General features: G+C 41.1%; 1 pseudogene; it reads right to left on the bottom strand.

The window, feature by feature from the left end:
* Positions 1 to 1,729: 1,729 nt before the first annotated feature.
* Positions 1,730 to 2,608, bottom strand: LOC101030719 (keratin, type II cytoskeletal 8 pseudogene; annotated as a pseudogene).
* Positions 2,609 to 6,804: the final 4,196 nt, after the last annotated feature.

The following is a 6,804-nucleotide window of genomic DNA, read 5'->3' as shown; positions in this document are numbered from 1 at the left end:
AATCATATCTTTCTTGACCCTGAAACACCTAATAAACAGATATCTCTTGTCCATACTTACAGACCCTATAGCTTGAATTTTCTTTCTGTGTAACAACAGATGAGTCCTCTACATATTAATCATGTTCTCCCCACTCTGCTCTTATACCTATATAATTATTTAGAACAAAAATAGCCTCTATTCTTGTTGGGATATTGTACTTGATATTTTAATATATGTCTTGTCAAATTGGAATTGAAAGGCTTTACGCGATTTATCAAAATCACTTTTCTTGGTCACCTACTTATGTTAACGCATTCATGATTTCAGCACCTTTAGGACATCAGGTGAACTTTCAGAAAATGAGATCACCGCATTGTACTGTGATTGTCTTCTCTCTTGTTAATATACCCCTAATGGAATGTAAGCCATCTGAGGGGAAGGACAGAGTCTACTTTAGGAATTTCTTTGAATGACTGAACTCTTTGGAAAACACGGAGGGAGTAGAAAGTTTATCTTGTGCCAAGACTTCTGACAGTAGGAAAATTCACAACATTGGCTGGTATCCTAAAGGAAGGAAAGAGAGTACTAGGGAAATTACATTATAGTTATTATCTAAAAATTGAAAAGCATAAGAGAATTAAAAATCTCTGGTTTTTCTTTCCTTAAATATCTATCTAATATATCTTCATGTATTTATGTATAAAAGCATGTGTTTATTTATTCATTTAATTGTGTTAAAATATACTTAACATAAAATTTACTTTCTTAACCATTTTTAAGCATACACTTCAGTGGCATTATGTACATTCACATTGTTGTGCAACCATCATCACCATGTCTCCAGAACTCCCTTTATCTTGCAAAACTGAAACTGCACCCAATCAATAACTCTCTTTTTTCCCCGTTTCACCAGCCCCTAGCAGCCACCATTCCACCGTCTATCTTTGTCATATGACTACTCTAGATTTTTCATGTAAGTGAAATTAAATAGTATTTGTTTCTTTCTGGCTGGCTTATTTCACTTAGCATAATGTCCTCAAGGTACATCCACATTTTAGCAAGTGTCAGAATTTTCTTCCTTTTTTTAGGCTGAATAACATTCTCTTGTATGTATACACCACATTTTGCTTATCCATTCCTCCATCCATCAGTGACACACAGGTTGTTTCCACCTTTTGACTCTGGTGAATAATGCTGTTATGAACATGGGTATACAAGTATCTCTTCAAGACCCTGCTTTCATTTCTTTGGAGTATCTGCCCAGAAGTGGATTGTTAGATCATGTGGTTATTCTTTTTTGAATGAATCACTATGCTATTTTCCATAGTGACTGCACCGTTTTCCCTTTCCACCTACAGTGCTCATTTTATCTGCATCCTCGCCAACACTTATTCTCTGTTTTTTTTGATAGTAGCCATCCTAATGAGTGTGAAATGGTATCTCCATGTAGTTTTGATTTGCATTAACCTAATGATTAGTGACACGGAACATCTTTTTATGTTCTTATTGGTCATTTGTATATCTTCTTTGGAGAAATAGCTATCTATTCAGGACCCTTGCTCGCTCGCTCTCTTTTTTTTTTTTTTTTTTTCAGAGCTAGCTGAAGTTTTATTTTGGACCCCCAAAAAAGCATTTGAATTCTTTTGTAGTTGGAGGCATGGACAAGGGGGGTCCCCAGGCAGTAAACTCTCTCATGGGTGGGCTGAGGGCTAGGGCTGAGCCTCAGGTGGGTCTCCTGTTCCCTGTGCTACCCCGCACTGCGGCCTCCCTCCCGGGATCTGGCGCAGCAGCAAGGGGGCAGGCTGGGAGGGGCTGCTACAGCTGTACGCTTGGGAAGGACATCAGACGACTCGGACCTCAGTTTCCCATTGCATGTCTTGATCTTCACAATCACAGCCCTAGTGGAGCTGGTGAGGCTGAAGGAGCTGGAGCCCGCGCCAGAGCCAAAGCCGGAGCCCAAGCCGCACCTGAGACCAGGGCTTGTGAAGCCCCCACAGGCCGGCTACGCTGAGACCACCTGCATCGCCGCTGGTGGTCTTCGTTTGGATACTTCTGTTCTGCATCCCAGACTCCACGGCTCTCTTCTCCCACCAGCAGTTTCCTGTAGGTGGCGATCTCGATGTCCAGGGCCAACTCCTGGTACTCACGCAGCTGCGGCGCCACGTCCTGCTTGGTCCGCTGCAGGGCGGCCTCCAGCTCGGACAGCCTGGCATTGGCATCCTTAACGGCCGGCTCCCCACGCTGCTCGGCATTGGCCTCTGGCCTTTCAGTCCCTCAATCTCAGCCTGGAGCCGGCTGATGCTCCAATTCCTCTGGGAGATCTCAGTCTTGGTAAGGCACAGGTCATCCCCGTGCTTCCCAGCCAGCGTCTGCAGCTCATCATACCTGATTTGGTACATGCTCTTAGCTTCAGCGCGGCTGTGGCGGGCGGTCTCCTCGTACTGCGCCTTGACCTCAGCGATGATTCCGAACACGTCCAGGGAGCGCCTGTTGTCCATGGACAGCACCGCAGATGTGTCGGAGATCTCGGACTGCAGCTCCCGGATCTCCCCTTCTACAACTGCCTGAGGAAGTTGATCTCATCAGTCCGCACTTCGAGGCGAGACTCCAGCTCTACCTTGTTCATGTAAGCTTCATCCACACCCTTCTTGAGGAGGACAAATTCATTCTCCATCACTGTACACTTACCGATCTCATCCTCCTACTTGCTCTTGAAGTCCTCCACCAGCCTCTGCATGTTGTCAACCTCCGCCTCCAGCTTCAGCTTCTGGCCCAGATTCTCCAGCTGCCGCCTAAGGTTGTTGACGTAGTTCTCAAACATGTTGTCCATGTTGCTCCTAGCCCTCTTCTGCTGCTGCAGGAGGCTCCACTTGGTCTCCAGCATCTTGTTCTGTTGCTCCAGGAAACATACCTTGTCTACGAAGGAGGCAGAGTTGTTGTTGAGGGTCTTGATCTGCTCTTTCTTGGGTACTTACGGCCTGGATGTTGGGGTCCACCTCCAGGTTAAGGGGGCTCAGCAGGCTCTGGTTGACCAGGAGGGCAGTGATGCCTCTCATGTTGCTGGCGCCACCATAGCCTCCACCCAGACCACCCCAGAAGCTGCTGCTGCCCACTCAAGTAGCTGATGAGTGCATCAGGCCCACTCCTGTAGGAGTAGGCTGCTAAAGGCCCAGGGGTCGGAGTGGAGATCTTGTAGGACTTCTGGGTCACCCTTATGGCCATGGTGGAGACAGAGTGGAGGCAGGTGGGCTGAACCAGGTGAAGACTCCAGAAGGAGAGGAGAAGCTGCTTCTTGGTTGATCCTTGCTCATTTTTAAATGGAGTTGGTTTTCATTGTTGAGTTGTAGGAGTTCTTTACATACCTGATAAACTACCCCCTTATCAGATACATGATTTGAAATATTTTTCTCCCATTCCATGGGTTGCCTTTTCACTCTGTTGATTGTGTCCTTTGATACACAAAAGTTTTAAATTTTGATGTAATCCAAATTATCAGTTTTTTCTTTTGTTGTATGTGTTTTGGTATCATATCCAAGAAATCATTGCCACCTCCAGTATCATGAAGCTTCTCTGTTTCTGCTAAGAGTTTTATAGGCTTAGCTTTTACATTTAGGTCTTTGAGAAATTTCAAGTTAATTTTATATAAGATATAAGGTGTCTTAGTCCACTTAGTGTTACTATAACAGAATACCTAAGGCAAGGTAATTTACACAGAAAAAAGGATTATTTAAATCATAATCCTGGTATGCAAGCAAGTTTAAGATTGAGCAGCTGCATCTGGTGAAGGCCTCAGTGTGAAAATAAGAAGTGGGGCAGAGATCACATAGCAAGAAAGTTAGCAAGAGAGAGAAACCAAGAAGCCAGACTCTGTTTTAACAACCTGCTCTCTCAGGAACTAATTCATTCCCATGGCAGGAGGACTCACTCACCCCCTCAGGAGGGCATTAATCCATTCATGAGGGACTAGTCCCCATGACCCAAACACCTCCCACTAGGCCTCACTTCCCAACACTGCTACATTGGGGGGTCACATTTCAATATGAATTCTGGTGGGGACAAATAACATCCAAACCATAACATAGGGTAAGTTTCCAACTTCATTCTTTTGCATGTGGATATTCAGTTTTTGCAACATCTTTTGTTGAAAAGACTGTTCTTTCCCATTTAATGGTTTTGACACCCTTGTTGAAAATCATTTGACCGTATATCCAAGAGTTTATTTCTGGGCTCTCTATTCTGTTCCATTTGGTCTATTTATCTGTCTTTATGCCAATACCGCAGTTTTAATTCATTGAGTTTTGTAACAAGTTTTGAAATCAGGAAGTGTGAGATGTCCAACTTTCTTCTTTCTTCAGGATTATTTTGGCTATTTGTGGTCCCTTAAGATTCTATATAATTTTTTTCTTTTTATTTATTTATTTGTTGTTTTGATACAAGATCTCACTCTGTCACCCAGGCTGGAGTGCAGTGGCATAATCATGGCTCACTGCAGCCTTGAACTCCTGGCCTTGAGAGATCGGTATAAATGTCAAGGTGAATTTTTCTAACTCAGCATAAGACAAACAATTGTCAGGATTTTGATAAAGACTGTGTTAGACCTGTAGGTGGTTTTGGATAGTATTGACATTTTAGCATGATTAAGTCTTTCAATCATCAGTATATCTTTAAGACTAAGGACAATGGCCATTTTTTTCTAATTTAAAACACTAGAAAGACACTGTGAACATTTTATGCTATTGTTGAGGGAGGGAGATTTTGAATGGTGCTGTTTATTAAAAAATTGAAACACAACAGTATAATTGAGTAGTCTGGTGAAAATTAATCTGAAGGCCCTTAATATCTTCATATTATCGAATCTTCAACATCCAAGAATGTAATGTGTCTCTCCATTTATTCAAGAGTTTCTCTCTAAGAAAAGTTTACTGATTAATCCATACACTTTCTACAGATTTGTTAAGTTAGACCATGACATAAATAGGTATGTACACACATATGCATGTACACATATATTACAATTATAAATTTTTCCCACCATATTTCCTAACTGGACATTGTTTTTCTTGGCATGAGGAAAATTCCATAAATTTCTACTGATTTTAATTCATTTGGGTTTTATAGAGTATAGGAAAGTCACATCTGACAATAATGAATATTGTGTTCTCCTATCCTGTAATTATACCCTGTTGTTCATGGACTGAAGTTTACAGAAATACATCAGCAAATAATCATGCTATTAGCAGGCATTATGTACTATTTCTGACTTTTGCTGAAATGCCTTAATGTTTTATCATTAAATGATAGAACCTAGTGAGTATGATATTACCATATAAAAATATTTTTAGTTTATTATGGGTTTTATTTTATTTTATTTTATTTTATTATTTTTTATCTATTTATTTTTGAGACAGAGTCTTGCTCCATCACTAGGTGCCAGGCTGGAGTGCAGTGGCATGATCTCGGCTCACTGCAACCTCCGCCTCCTGGGTTCAAACAATTCTCCTGCCTCAGTCTCCCGAGTAGCTGGAACTGCAGGCGCTCACCACCACGCCCAGCTAATTTTTGTATTTTTAATACAGACGGGGTTTCATCATGTTGGCCAAGATGGTCTCGATCTCTTAACTTTGTGATCTGCCTGCCTCAGTCTCCCAAAGTGCTGGGGGTTTTATTTTTTGATGAAGGATTCGATGTTGAATTTATCAAATACATTTTCTATATTATATCAATCAGGAATCACCCAGGAAAACAGAAGTTACTTCATGTAATCAAGGTAAAAAGAGTTTATTATAATAATTATGAGCTTATTCAACTGTTGGAAGGCCTAAAAAACAAAGGTCAGGGAGTTCAAAACTCAAGAGCTCAGCCTGAAACAACATAGCAGGTAGTTGTCAAAAAGTCTCATGAAAGCCACTGTGAATCTCATGTTTGCTTATGTTCGTTAGTTTCCAACTGCCTGCAGAGAAGTGGCTTCTTCTCTTGTGCCCTATAAATCTCTCTCTTTTTAAAATTATTTACTTATATATTTATTTTTTAAATTGTATTTTTATTTTTACATTTTTAGAGACAGGATCTCACTGTGTTGCCCAGGCTGGAGTGCAGTGGCATGATCATAGCTCATTGTAACCTAAAACTCCTAGGCTCAAGTGATTCTCCTGCCTCAACCTCCTGAGTTTCTAGGACTGCAGGCACGGACCACCAGGTGTGGAATTTTTTTTTTTTTTTTTTTTTTTTTTTTTTTTTTTTTTTTTTTTTAGAGACAGGGCCTCCCTGTATTGCCAAGGGCAGTCTCAAACTTCTGATCTTTAGTGATCCTCCTGCCTAGAACACCTGAATAGCTGTAGTGTAGCACCCACACTTCAGGTGCATGCCACAGTGCCTGGCTATTTATTTATTTATTTATAGAGACAAGGTCTTGCTATGTTGTTCAGGCTAGTCTCAAACACCTGGACGAAAGGGATCCTTTCACCTTGACCTCTCAAGTGTTGGGATTACAGATGTGAGCTACCATGCATGCCTCCCATATACATCTTCTGAGTGCTTCTTTTTTAAAAAAATATTTTATTAAGGATTATATTCAATGTAAAGGCTTTAACCACCATAATCACCATGATAGAATATTTGCGTGTATGTCTAAAAATGCCCATTGAACATGCCTTAAGAGGTATAATTACGTTTTCAAATCTGCAACATGAGATGTAATTTGAAATTTTAAAAAACCCAAGTAATCAAAAGCTTGAAAAACCCTGTGTTTTAATATGAATCTATTGCTGATTCTGGAATAACTGTCACATGTATGTCCTTAGCAGCACTGGACTTCTCCAGGTT

The sequence above is a fragment of the Saimiri boliviensis genome, chromosome 7 (assembly GCF_048565385.1).
Source record: "Saimiri boliviensis isolate mSaiBol1 chromosome 7, mSaiBol1.pri, whole genome shotgun sequence".
Taxonomy (NCBI): domain Eukaryota; kingdom Metazoa; phylum Chordata; class Mammalia; order Primates; family Cebidae; genus Saimiri; species Saimiri boliviensis.
This window is presented reverse-complemented; position numbering and strand designations above follow the sequence as displayed.